Source organism: Plecotus auritus (genome assembly GCF_963455305.1).
Source record: "Plecotus auritus genome assembly, chromosome: 3".
In the NCBI taxonomy this organism is placed as follows: domain Eukaryota; kingdom Metazoa; phylum Chordata; class Mammalia; order Chiroptera; family Vespertilionidae; genus Plecotus; species Plecotus auritus.
In genome coordinates, this window is record NC_137772.1 from 113,966,088 (window position 1) to 113,978,518 (window position 12,431).

General features: G+C 40.1%; 1 pseudogene across 1 annotated transcript; it reads left to right on the forward strand.

Annotated features, from left to right (window-relative positions):
• Positions 1-10,457: 10,457 nt before the first annotated feature.
• Positions 10,458-11,947, forward strand: LOC308244142 (vacuolar protein sorting-associated protein 72 homolog; annotated as a pseudogene). Its single transcript has 2 exons — positions 10,458-10,483; positions 10,928-11,947. The product of its transcript is annotated as a vacuolar protein sorting-associated protein 72 homolog (transcript).
• The last annotated feature ends 484 nt before the right edge of the window (positions 11,948-12,431 follow it).

A 12,431-nucleotide genomic window follows, 5' to 3' on the forward strand; every position in this document is an offset into this window, starting at 1 on the left:
ATAGCAATGCCCGGCTTCCTCTCCCTAGCGACTAGCCTCCTTGCAGTTTCTTCAGCCCAGGAACATGACTTGCTTTATAGCCAGGTGGAAACATTTTACACTTCAACCAAATGTCTGTGAAGTCTTTTCCCATGCCTCATCTCATTTGATCCTCACAGAAGTCATGGAGTAGGTAGATAGGAGACTCAGTGGAATCCTCTTTTTTTTTTTCACTAGCCAGAAAATGGAGATTTAGAAAGCTTAGAAATTTGACCCTACTGAAATGGTGGACAATGAGGTTCCATCTCACACGTGTCAAAATGGCTATCATCAACAAATCAACAAATGAAAGTGCTGGTGAGGATGTGGAGAAAAATGAACCCTTGTGCACTGCTGGTGGGAATGCACACTGGTGCAGCCACTGTGGAATACACTATGGAGTTTTCTCAAAAAGTTTAAAATGGATCTCCCATTCAACCCAGTAATCCCACTTCTGGGAATATATCGCAAGAAATAAACACCAACAGAAAGGACATATGGACCCCTATGTCCACAGCAGCACAATTTACAATAGCCAAGATTTGGAAACAGCCTAAGTGCCCATTAGCAGATGAGTGGGTTAAAAAAAGTGTGGTACACCTACACAATGGAATACTATGCTGCTGTAAAAAAGAAGGAACTCTTACCATTTGGCAACAACATGGATGGATCTGGAAAGCATTATGCTAAGCGAATAAGCCAGTCAGAGAAAAGTAAATATCACATGAACTCACTCATATGTGGAATATAATGAACAACATAAACTGATGAACTAAAATAAATCCAGAGACAGAGAAGCATTGAACAGACCATCCAACCGCAGGGTGAAGGCGGGGAGGGTGCAGTGGGGGGCTTGTGCAGAGGGGGATGAATGTAGTTTCTCATTTACCGTGGGCATGACCAAAAAACATTTTCCCAATAGGTTTTCTTTTTTTTAATTTTAATAAATCTTTATTCAGATTATTACAATTGTTTCTCCTTTTTCCCCCCATAGCTCCCCTCCACCCGGTTCCCACCCCACCTGCTGGCCTTACCTCCCCCCCCCACTGTCCTCATCCATAGGTGTATGATTTTTGTCCAGTATCTTCCTGAACACCCCCATACCCTTTCCCCCTGAGAATTATCACTCCACTCCCTTTCTATGCCCCTGATTCTATTATATTCACCAGATTATTCTGTTCCTCAGGTTTTTAATTCACTTGATTTTTAGGTTCACTTGTTGATAGATATGTATTTGGTGTTCATAATTTTTATCTTTACTTTTTTCTTCTTCCTCTTCTTTAAGAATACCTTTCAGCATTTCATATAATACTGGTGTGGTGGTGATGAACTCCTTTAGCTTTTTCTTATCTGTGAAGCTCTTTATCTGCCCTTCAATTCTGAATGATAGCTTTGCTGGGTAGAGTAATCTTGGTTGTCGGTTCTTGCTATTCATCACATTGAAAATTTCTTGCCACTCCCGTCTGGCCTGCATAGTTTCTGTTGAGAAATCAGCTGACAGTCATATGGGTGCTCCCTTGTAGGTAATTAACTGTTTTTCTCTTGCTGCTTTTAAGATTCTCTCTTTGTCTTTTGCTCTTGGCATTTTGATTATGATGTGTCTTGGTGTGGTCCTCTTTGGGTTCCTTTTGTTTGGGGTTCTGTGCGCTTCCTGGACTTGTAAGTCTATTTCTTTCACCAGGTGGGGAAAGTTTTCTGTCATTATTTCTTCAAATAGGTTTTCAGTATCTTTCTCTCTCTCTTCTGGCACCCCCATAATTCAGATGTTGGTACGCTTGAAGTTGTCCCAGAGTCTTCTTACACTATCTTCAACTTTTTGGATTTTTTTTTTTCTTTTTGCTTTTTCGGTTGAGTGTTTTTTGCTTCTTTGTTTTTCAATTCTTTGACTTGATTCTTGTGTTCCTCTAGTCTGTTTTTTGGGTCTCTGTATAATATTTTTTATTTCAGTCAGTGTATGTTTAATTTCTAGTTGGTCCTTTTTCATATCTTCGAGGGTCTCGTTATATTTATTGGCCTTTTCTAGGATATTCTTGAAAAGCCTTATAACCGTGGTTTTGAACTCTATATCCAGTCGTTTGTTTTCCTCCATTTCTTTCATTTGTGATCTGTTTCTTTGACGCCGCATTTTCACTGCTTCCCTGAGTTGGTAGGGTAGATTTGTGTGCTAGGTTTCCTATATGGCCCAGTGGGTCTGCCTCCCCAGTTAACCTGAGGTGGACATTCTTGGTGCACCCCTTTGGGGACTGTGTGTACAGCCTTGTTGTAATTAAGTCTTGATTGCTGTTGGTATCACTGGGAGGAATTGACCTCCAGGCCAGTTGGCTGTAAGGATCAGCTGTGTCTATGCTGAAAGAAGTTCGGTGCTGGAGACAGTCTTATAGAATTAGACTTGCCAAATTGCAATAGCCTCTGTGCTCAGCTTGGATGGTGTGGAGTCTCAGGGCGGAGCAGACAGTCTTGGCTTCCCATCAGCCTTGCCCTTGTGCACACGCGCGCGCCTTCAGACCTCTGCCTTCCCCGGCTCCTGAGTCTCCGCCCGAGAGTCCAGATTCCCCCCACAAGAGCATGGGTCCCCAGGGGCCCGCCTGGAACTGGGGTTCAGTGCAGTCAGAACTGGGGCTCAGTGCAGTCAGGAGCTTCTGACTCCCTTCCACTAGGGAAAGCCTGTGGCAACCTCCGCAGCCTTTGTGCGCACTGGCATGTGTGCGTTCCCAGACCTCTGCCTTCCCCGGCTCCCGAGTCTCCGCCCAAGAGTCCAGATTCCCCCTGTAAGAGCATGGGTCCCCAGGGGCTCACCTGTAACTGGGGTTCAGTGTAGTCAGAACTGGGGTTCAGTGCAGTCGGGAGCTTCCTTCCCCCTTCCACCAGAGAAAGTCAGCCAGGCTCTCATCCACCCTTCCTCTCTGCACGCACAAAGACCCTTTGCCGTACCTCCAATTCTCTGTGAGCTTTTCTCTTTCCTTCTAGTTGTAGAATTTTCACTCAGCCAGCTTTCCTGTGGTTCTGGATGGTGTCTGTTCTGTCTTTTAGTTGCAGTTTTGAAATTGTTGTGCGAGGCAGCAGTGTAGGTGCTTACCTATGCCACCATCTTGGTTTCTCCCCCAATAGGTTTTCTTTCCCTAACCGGTTTGGCTCAGTGGATAGAGCAACGGCCTGTGGACTCAAGGGTCCCAGGTTCAATTCCAGGCAAGGGCATGTACCTTGGTTGCAGGCACATACCCAGTGGGGAGTGTGCAGGAGGCAGCTGACTCTCATCAATGTTTCTAACTCTCTATCCCTCTCCCTTCCTCTCTGTAAAAAATCAATAAAATATTTTTTTAAAAAAAATAATAGGTTTTCTTTCTGCTATGTTGGTAGCATTCAGCCTATTGGGAACATTAAAAAAAAAAAAAAAAAAGCATCCTGGAAACAAGTGATAATGAAAGCACAACAACCCAAAATCTATGGTACACAGTGAAAGTAGTTCTGAGAGGGAAGTTCATAGCTCTACAGACATGCCTCAAAAAAAAAAAAAAAAAGAAAGAAAGAAAAAGAAAAAGAAAAACTGGTAATACATTATATAACCCGCAATTTAAAGAATTAGAGAGCAATAAGAAAAGCCCAGAGTAAGCTGAAGGAAGGAAATAATAAAGATCAGAGTGGAAGTAAACGACATAGAGACCCCCCCCCCCAAAAAAAATACAAAAGATCAATAAAACCAAGAGCTGGTTCTTTGAAAGGATATACAAGATTGATGAATCTCTAGCCAGGCTCACCAAGAAACAAAGAGAGAAGACCCAAATAAACAAAATCACAAATTAAAGAGGTGAAGTAACAACTGACCTCACAGACATACAAAAGATTATAAAAAAAAATACTAGGAACAACTCTCCTCCAACAAACTGGACAACCTAGATGAAATGGACATATTCCTAGAAAAATACAAGCTTCCAAAACTTAATCAGGAAGAATAAAAAAACCTGAATAGGCTGATAACTACTGATAAAATTGAAAAAATAATTTAAAACTTCCAGCAAACAAAAGCAAAATAAGCCAGTCAGAGAAAAATAAATGTCACATGATCTCACTCATTTGTGGAATATAATGAATAACATAAACAGATGAACTAAAGTGGATCCAGAGACCTAGAAGCATCAAACAGACCACCCAACCTCAGAGGGAAGGGGAAGGAAGGAAAAAGATCAACCAAAGAACTTGTATGCATGCATATAAGTATAACCCATGGACACAGGCAGTAGGGTGGTGAGGGCATATTCTGGGGGTAGGGTGGGAAAAAAGGAGACATATGTAATACTTTAAACAATTAAGAATTTAAAAAATTCTAGGTCTTATATTTAGATCTTGGTTCATTTTAAGTTACTAGTAAATATGATGTGATGTAAGGTCCACAAGTGACTATCCAGTTGCCCAGTTCTATTTGTTGAGAAGACCTCTTTTCCCAATAAATTGTCTTGGCACCCTAGTCAAAAATCAGTTGGAAAAAAAAAAGCAATACAAAAGACAAGTAAAACCAAAAGCTGGTTATTTTCAAAGAGAAAAGTTCATATTATTGTTATTGGCCTATTCAGGTTTTCTGATTCTTCCTGATTAGGTTTTGGAAGATTATATTTTTCTAGGAATCGGTCTATTTCATCCACATTGTCCAGCTTGTTGGCATATAGGTAGTTGCTCATAGTATTTTCTTACAATCATTGGTATTTCTATGGTTTCATTTATTACTTCACACTTTCATTTCTGATTTTATTTATATGGGTCTTCTCTTTTTGTTTCTTGATAATTTTGGCTAAATGTCACATGAAAAAATCCAACACTGATTTTTGATAAGAACTCTCAGCAAAGTGGGAATAGAGGGATCATATCTAAACATAATAAAGGTGATATATGACAAACCAACAGCCAACATCATACTCAATGGGCAAAAACTAAAACCATTTTCCCTACGAACAGGAACAAGACTGGGATGTCCGCTTTCACCATTCTCATAGTACTGAATGTCTTAATCACAGTGATTAGACAAGAAGTAAACATAAAAGACATCCATATCAGAAATAAGGAAATGAAACTGTCATTATTCACAGATGTCATGATATTATACATAGAAAATGCAAAAGACTCCACCAAAAAACTAATAGATTTAATAAATGAATTCAGCAACTCAGCAGGATACAAAATTAACACCCAGAAATTGTTGGCATTTTTCTACACCAATAATGAACTCTCAAAAAGGGAAACTAGCATAATAATCACATTTACCATCACAACAAAAAAATTAAGATACTTAGGAATAAACTTAACCAAGGAGGTAAATCACTTGCACTCCAAAAACTACAGGACGTTGAAAAAAGAGATAGAAGAAGATATAAACAGGTGGAAGAATATACCATGTTCATTGATTCTTAGAATTAACATAATTAACATCATTAAAATGTCCATACTACCCAAAGCAATCTGTAGATTCAATGCAATCCCTATGAAAATACCAACAGAATATTTCACAGATCTAAAACAAATACTCCAAAAATTTCTATGGAACCAAAAAAGACTCCAAATAGCCACAGCAATCTTGAGGAAGAACAAAGTAAGAGTAATCACAATATGAGATATCAAGTTATACTACAAAGCCAGCATAATCAAAACAGCCTGGTACTGGCATGAGAACAGAAATATAAATCATGCAATAGAACAGAGAACACAGAAATCAGCACAAGCCATTATGCTCAATTAATATTTGACAAAATAGGCATGAGCATACAATGAAGTACAGACACTCTCTTTAATAAATGCTAAAAAAAATGGACAGATACATGCAAAAAAATGAAACTAGACCACCAATTTACATCATACACAAGAATAAACTCAAAATGGATAAAAGATTTAAATGTAATTTGTGAAACTATGGGTCAACTTCAAGCGTACCAACATCCAAATTATGGGGTGCTAGAAGAAGAGAGAGAGCAAGATACTGAAAACCTATTTGAAGAAATAATGACCAAAAACTTCCCCCACCTGATGAAAGAAATAGACTTACAAGTCCAGGAAGCGCAGAGAACTCCAAACAAAAGGAATCCAAAGAGGACCACACCAAGACACATCGTAATTAAAATGCCAAGAGCAAAAGACAAAGAGAGAAAAATAGTTAGTTACCTACAGATTGTCAGCTGATTTCTCAGCAGAAACTATGCAGGCCAGATGGGAGTGGCAAGAAATATTCAAAGTGATGAATAGCAAGAACCTACAACCAAGATTACTCTAGCCAGCAAAGCTATCATTCAGAATTGAAGGGCAGATAAAGAGCTTCACAGATAAGAAAAAGCTAAAGGAGTTCATCACCACCAAAGAAGAAGAAAAAGGTAAAGATAAAAATACGAACAACAAATACATATCTATCAACAAGTGAATCTAAAAATCAAGTGAATAAAAAATCTGATGAACAGAATAAACTGGTGAATATAATAGAATCAGGGGCATAGAAAGGGAGTGGACTGACAATTCTTGGGAGGAAAGGGGTGTGGGGGGTGTGGGAAGAGACTGGACAAAAATCATACACCTATGGATGAGGACAGTGGGGGGTGGGTAAGGACAGAGGGTGGGGTGGGAACCGGGTGGAGGGGAGCTATGGGGGGAAAAAAGAGGAACAATTGTAATAATCTGAACAAGAAAGATTTATTAAAAATAAAAATAATAAATAAATAAATAAATAAATAAATAAATAAATAAATAATAAAAATGGGCAAGAAACCTAAATAGAAATTTCACAAAAGTGGACATACAGGTGGCCAAGAAACATGAAAACATGCTCAAAGTCACTAATCATCAGAGAGATGCAAATTAAAATGACAATGAACTATCACCTCAGACCTGTCAGAATGTCAACAAATCAACAAATGTCAAGTGCTGGCAAGTATGTGGAGAAAAGAGAACCCTAGTACACTGCTGATGGGAATGCAGACTATTGCAGCCACCATAGAAAATAGTATGGAATGTCCTCAAAAATTAAATATGGAACTGCCATTTGATCCAGAGATCCCACTACTAGGGATATATTCTAAGAAACCCGAAACATCAATCAGAAAGAATATATCTACCCCTATGTTCATAACAGAGCAATTTATAATAGATGAGTGGTTAAAAAAAATCTGTGGTACATTTACACCATGGAATACATGCAACTGTACTACAGAAGTATCTCTTACCCTTTGAGACAGCATGGATGAACCTGGAGAGTATTATGCTAAGCAAAATAAACCAGAATCACATGATATCACTCATATGTGGAATCTAACGAACAAAATAAACTGTTGAACAAACTATAATCAGAGACATAGAAGCATGGAACAGTCTGTTGAATCTCAGAGGGAAGGTGGGGGTGGGACACAGATAATAGTGTGGTGAAGGCCTGGGGTGGGAAACGGGTGTGGGCTACAAGGGGACAATGGGGAAAAAAGGGAACATCTGTAATACTTTCAAAATAAAGATAAAATACTAATACTAATATTTATACTACTACTACTACTACTACTACTACTACTACTACTAAATTCAAAGCAATTTATAAAACAATCCATCTGATCTAGTGTGTCATTTAAAGCCTATTTAAAATGATAAATTTCCTTGTTGAATTTTTGTCTGGAATATCTATCCAGTGAAGTTAGTGAGTGTTAAAGTCCCCTACAGTGACTATACTGCTGTTGATATCTCCCTGAAAGTCCTCCAGAATTGTTTTTTTATGTATTTAAGTGCTCCTATATTGGGTACATATGTTTACCATTATTATATCCTCTTGTTGCATCAATCACTTTATTATTATGTAGTGACATTTATTGTCTCTTGTAATGGCTTTCATTTTGAAGTCTATTTTGCCAGATACGAGTATTGCTACCCCAGCTTTTGTTTTTTTCATTGCAATTTGCACAGAAATTTTTTTCCCATCCCCTCACTCTCATCCTGTGTGAGTCTTTTGTTCTGAGGTGGGTTTCTTGTAAACAGCATATATTTGGGTCATGCTTTTATATATACTCTGCTACATCATGTCTTTTGATTAAAACATTTCATCTATTTATATTTAAGATTATTATTATAGGCTCATATTTATTGCCATTTTAATTTTTTATGCCTATGTTTCCCTCTCTATTTCCTCTTCTTATTACAGTATTACCTTTAATATATTTTGCATGCTGGTTTGGTGGTGATAAACTCATTTAATCTTTTTTTATTGCCTGGAAATTGTTTATTTCACCATCTATTTTGAATGATAGCGTTGCTGAATATAGTAGCCTTGGTTTTAGATCCTTGCTTTTCATTACCTTGACTACTTCATGCCATTCCCTTCTGACTTGAAGAGTTTCTAATAAAAATTCACTTGACAGCCTTATTGAAACTCCTTTGCAAGTAACAAATTGCTTTTCTCTTGCTGCCTTTAAGATTCTCTTTTTGCCTTTTACTTCTGGCATTTTAATTATGATGTGTCTGGGCATGGACCTTTTTGGGTTCTTCTTCCTTGGGACTCTCTATGCCTGCTGAACTTGTGTGCCTTTTTCCTTCACCTAGCTAGGGAACTTTTCTGCCATTATTTCTTCAAATATTTTCTCTATCCATTATTCACTTTCTTTACCTTTGGGTACTACTACTATGATACAAATATTGTTAAGTTTCATGTTGTCAAACAGTTCCTTTAAACTGTCCTCCTATTTTTTAATTTTTTTCCCTCTGTGGTTCTCTGAATGAGTGATTTTTTTCTACCTTGTCTTCTAATTCACTGATATTCCACTTCCCCTAAACTATGGTGTATTCTTTCCAATACGTTCTGTATTAGTGCTATGTCATTCTTCCTTTCTACTGGTCATTTTTTCATAATTTCTATATGTTTTCTCATGCTGTTGTACAACCTTGTAATCATTAGTCTGAACTCTGGTAAATGTCTTATCTCTATTTCATTTAGCTCTTCTTCTGGAGGATTCTCTTGTTCTTTCATTTGGGGCTTGTTTTTTGTCTCCCCATTTTGATTGCCATCTTTAGTTTGTATCTGTGTATTAGACCTGCTATGATTCCTACTCTTTTTTGAGAGACTCTGGTTCAGGACAATGTCATCTTGGAATATTAAAGTGTGTTGAGAACCCCTCGACCACTGCTCCCCACCCCCAGGAAACTGCTGCTGCTCTACATTAGGGAAGGGAGGGATGTTGGGGCTGTTAATGTCCTCAGGTAGCTCCCTCTGTGGGCTGCTCTTCCCAACTAAGATCTGGGCATTAAAGGTGACCTTTGATGTTATAAATCAAAGTACATTTGATTAATGGCAGGAATTTCAGAGCTAATGAGGAAAGCATTTTTTTAGCAAAGGTGAAATTCTCTGTGGGGCAGCACAGGCTAGGGCAGCCTTGGGCAAACTACGGCCCGTGGGCTGGATCTGACTGTTCTATCAAGTTCTCTTGCTCTCCCCTCTGCTCCTTTATTTTGAATTTATATTAGTTCACACAAACACTCCATCCATGCTTTTGTTCCGGCCCGCCGGTCCAGTTTAAGAACCCATTGTGGCCCTCGAGTCAAAAAGTTTGCCCACCCCTGGGCTAAGGCAAGGCATGCTGGGTTCTCAGCTGTGTGATATAGGGCTATAGTTTGACTACCGCAGCCTCCATTTCCTTAACTGAAATATGATAAAGTTTCTTCCAAGTCTAAAATTATTATTATTTTTTTTTTGTTAATCCTCAACTGAGGATATTTTTCCATTGATTTTTAGGGAAAGACAGAGAGAAACATCAATGTGAGAGAAACACATTGACTGGTTGCTTCCTGCATGAGCCCCAACCAGGGCCCGGGCTGGGGAGGAGCCCCCAAATGAATTGAACCCAGGACCCTTTGGCCCACAGGCCAATGCTCTATCCACTGAGCCAAACCAGCTAGGGCCCAATTCTAAAATTCTAACACTCAGGGTGACTGCGCTTATTCAATTATTTTCTAGGAAATAAAGAAGAGAGTACTAGAAGGAACATGGGCAAGAAAGCAGGCCATGGGTTCCAGTATTTGGAAACACCTTTAAATATCTCTCTTTTGGGGGGTCTGGAGTCTGGGTTACGCATGTATCTCCTCAGCTTCCAATCTTTTTAACACAGTGCTTACTGGTAAAGGTGACTGAATGTCAAGATAAATGATGCGGAACAGCTCAGAAGGGGTGGGTCCCTCTAGCAGAGGTCCTCAAACTATGGCCCGCAGGCCACATGCGGCCCGCCGAGGACATTTATCCAGCCCGCCGGGTGCCACTGCCTGTCCTGCTTAGCAGCCAACTCGTCTCAGGCCCGCAGTGCACATAGGAATTTGTTCATAGTTTTTTTTTAAAACTATAGTCCGGCCCTCCAACAGTCTGAGGGACAGTGAACTGGCCCCCTGTTTAAAAAGTTTGAGGACCCCTGCAGAGCATTGCATGACTATTATCTTACTAGTATACAATGATAGCTGTTACAGGGGTCCTGAGGTGAGTGAGACCCTGTTCCCATTCCCAGGAAAGGCACAGTTGAATAAGAAAATTATATAAATAACAATGAGAAAACATTGAATCCAATGTGATAAGGCAAGGTCAGGAGGAGGTAGCATCCTTCCACCCTTCCATGATGGAGCCAGGGCTGATTTTTCCCTAGTGAGTATCCACTACTTGTTTCATTTTCAGGATTGGTCTGGAATTGTGAAGATTTGCTTGGCCCTCTCTGAGCAAACTCTATGACTCCTGGGATGGGTGAGAAAAGGTGGGAATTGAACAGCATGTCTCCACAGAAGGGCATCCTATCACCTTCAAGGAGGATGAAGAGTAACTTTGATGATTTTTCTTGAAGAATGCCTCTGAGCATGGGGTCTGGTTAGAAATATGTAGGAAAACCACTGGGTAAGGGACCCCTGTTTGGCTAGGGGCCAGACCCCCTAGAGGACTGTGGGGGAACTGGCTTTCTGGGCTCCTGGAGGCAGAGAAAGAAGATTTCTACCAGATGACTTATGGGGATTTCATGGAAGAATTATGAGATATTAAATATCAAAGGGACCACTCAGACACAGAGGATGAGGTAGATTCTGACATTGATGAAGGTGATGAACCATCCAGTGATGGTAAAGTAGAAGAGTCAAGAAGGAAGCACCAAGTAGTACCCAACACCTAAAAGGAGCCTCTCAAGAACGTAATGCCTCAAAAGGTCAGCAACCCAGATGGTATCTCTCAGAAGTTCCAAGATGAGAAGTCCCTGCTACCACTATAACTACAAGATAATGTCTCTGACAATTGGAAGTTCATGAGTCAATGTACAGCTGAACATACACAACAAATATCCCTGTGGTACAGGAAAGGCAGAGTCAGTCACAGCAGCGAAAGGGGTCCCACAGGGAGCAGCCACTGACCCAGGAGGAGCTGCTCATGGAGGCCAAGATCACAGAGGAGCTCAGCTTAAGCTCACTGGAGACATATGAGTGACTCCAGGCTGACAAAGAGAAGCAGGTTCACAAGAAGCGGAAGTGCCCTGGGCCCATAATTACCTACCATTTAGTAACAGTGCTGCTGGTAGAGAAGCCAGGCCCTACAGAAGAGCATGTCGATATGGAAGGACTTGATCCTGCTCCCATGGCTTCTGCATTGACTCTATGTGTCAGGACAGATGATCCCTCTTGCTCATTGCTTAGGTACCTTTATCACTTTTAGCAATGATGTGACATTTGAGGAATGGTTTTCCCAAGGGTGGCCATCAAAGGCTCCTGTTTAGAGGTCTTCAAAGTGACCCATGGCCCCACTTTATACCAGCACCCTGTTACAGACATATCCTATGCCACTGTTCGAGCCTTCAAGATCATTCGTGAGGCCTACAAGAAGTTCATCACTGTCCACAAACTGCCACTCACTGTCTCCGCTCTGGGTCCTGGCCCACCACCTCCTGAACCCCTACCTAGTTCTGGGCCTTGAGTCTTGTGCCAGAAAATTGTCACCTAGTGAAGAGATGTCTATTCCTTAGAAAACTTTTTTCTGCCCTGACTCGAGCTCTCAATGTACCCCCTCCTTTCCGTTTTTCCCTTTGTCATCTCTAAACTTTGCCTAGCCCTTTCCTGTATTTATTTCACCATCTCTTCCCCTAGTTCCTACTGGTTTTGTTTGTGTTTTTTAATCTAATAAAATAGAAAGTTTTTTTTTAAAAAAAATGAAAAATATCCAGTAATTGCTCCAATTTTGCCACTGAAATGTGTTTTGAGCTTTAGTTTCCCATCTATAAGTAGAAATAATAATATACCTGTGTTATATTGCTCACAGTTTTGCTGTCAAGCTCAAATATGGTAAGTGAGAGCATCTTGTAGAGCCAATATTATGTATTAGTTAAGGAGAAAGACTCTGGGGCCAAATTGCCTAGTTTGACGTCTTAACTATGCACTTATTGTGTGACCTTGGGAAAGTC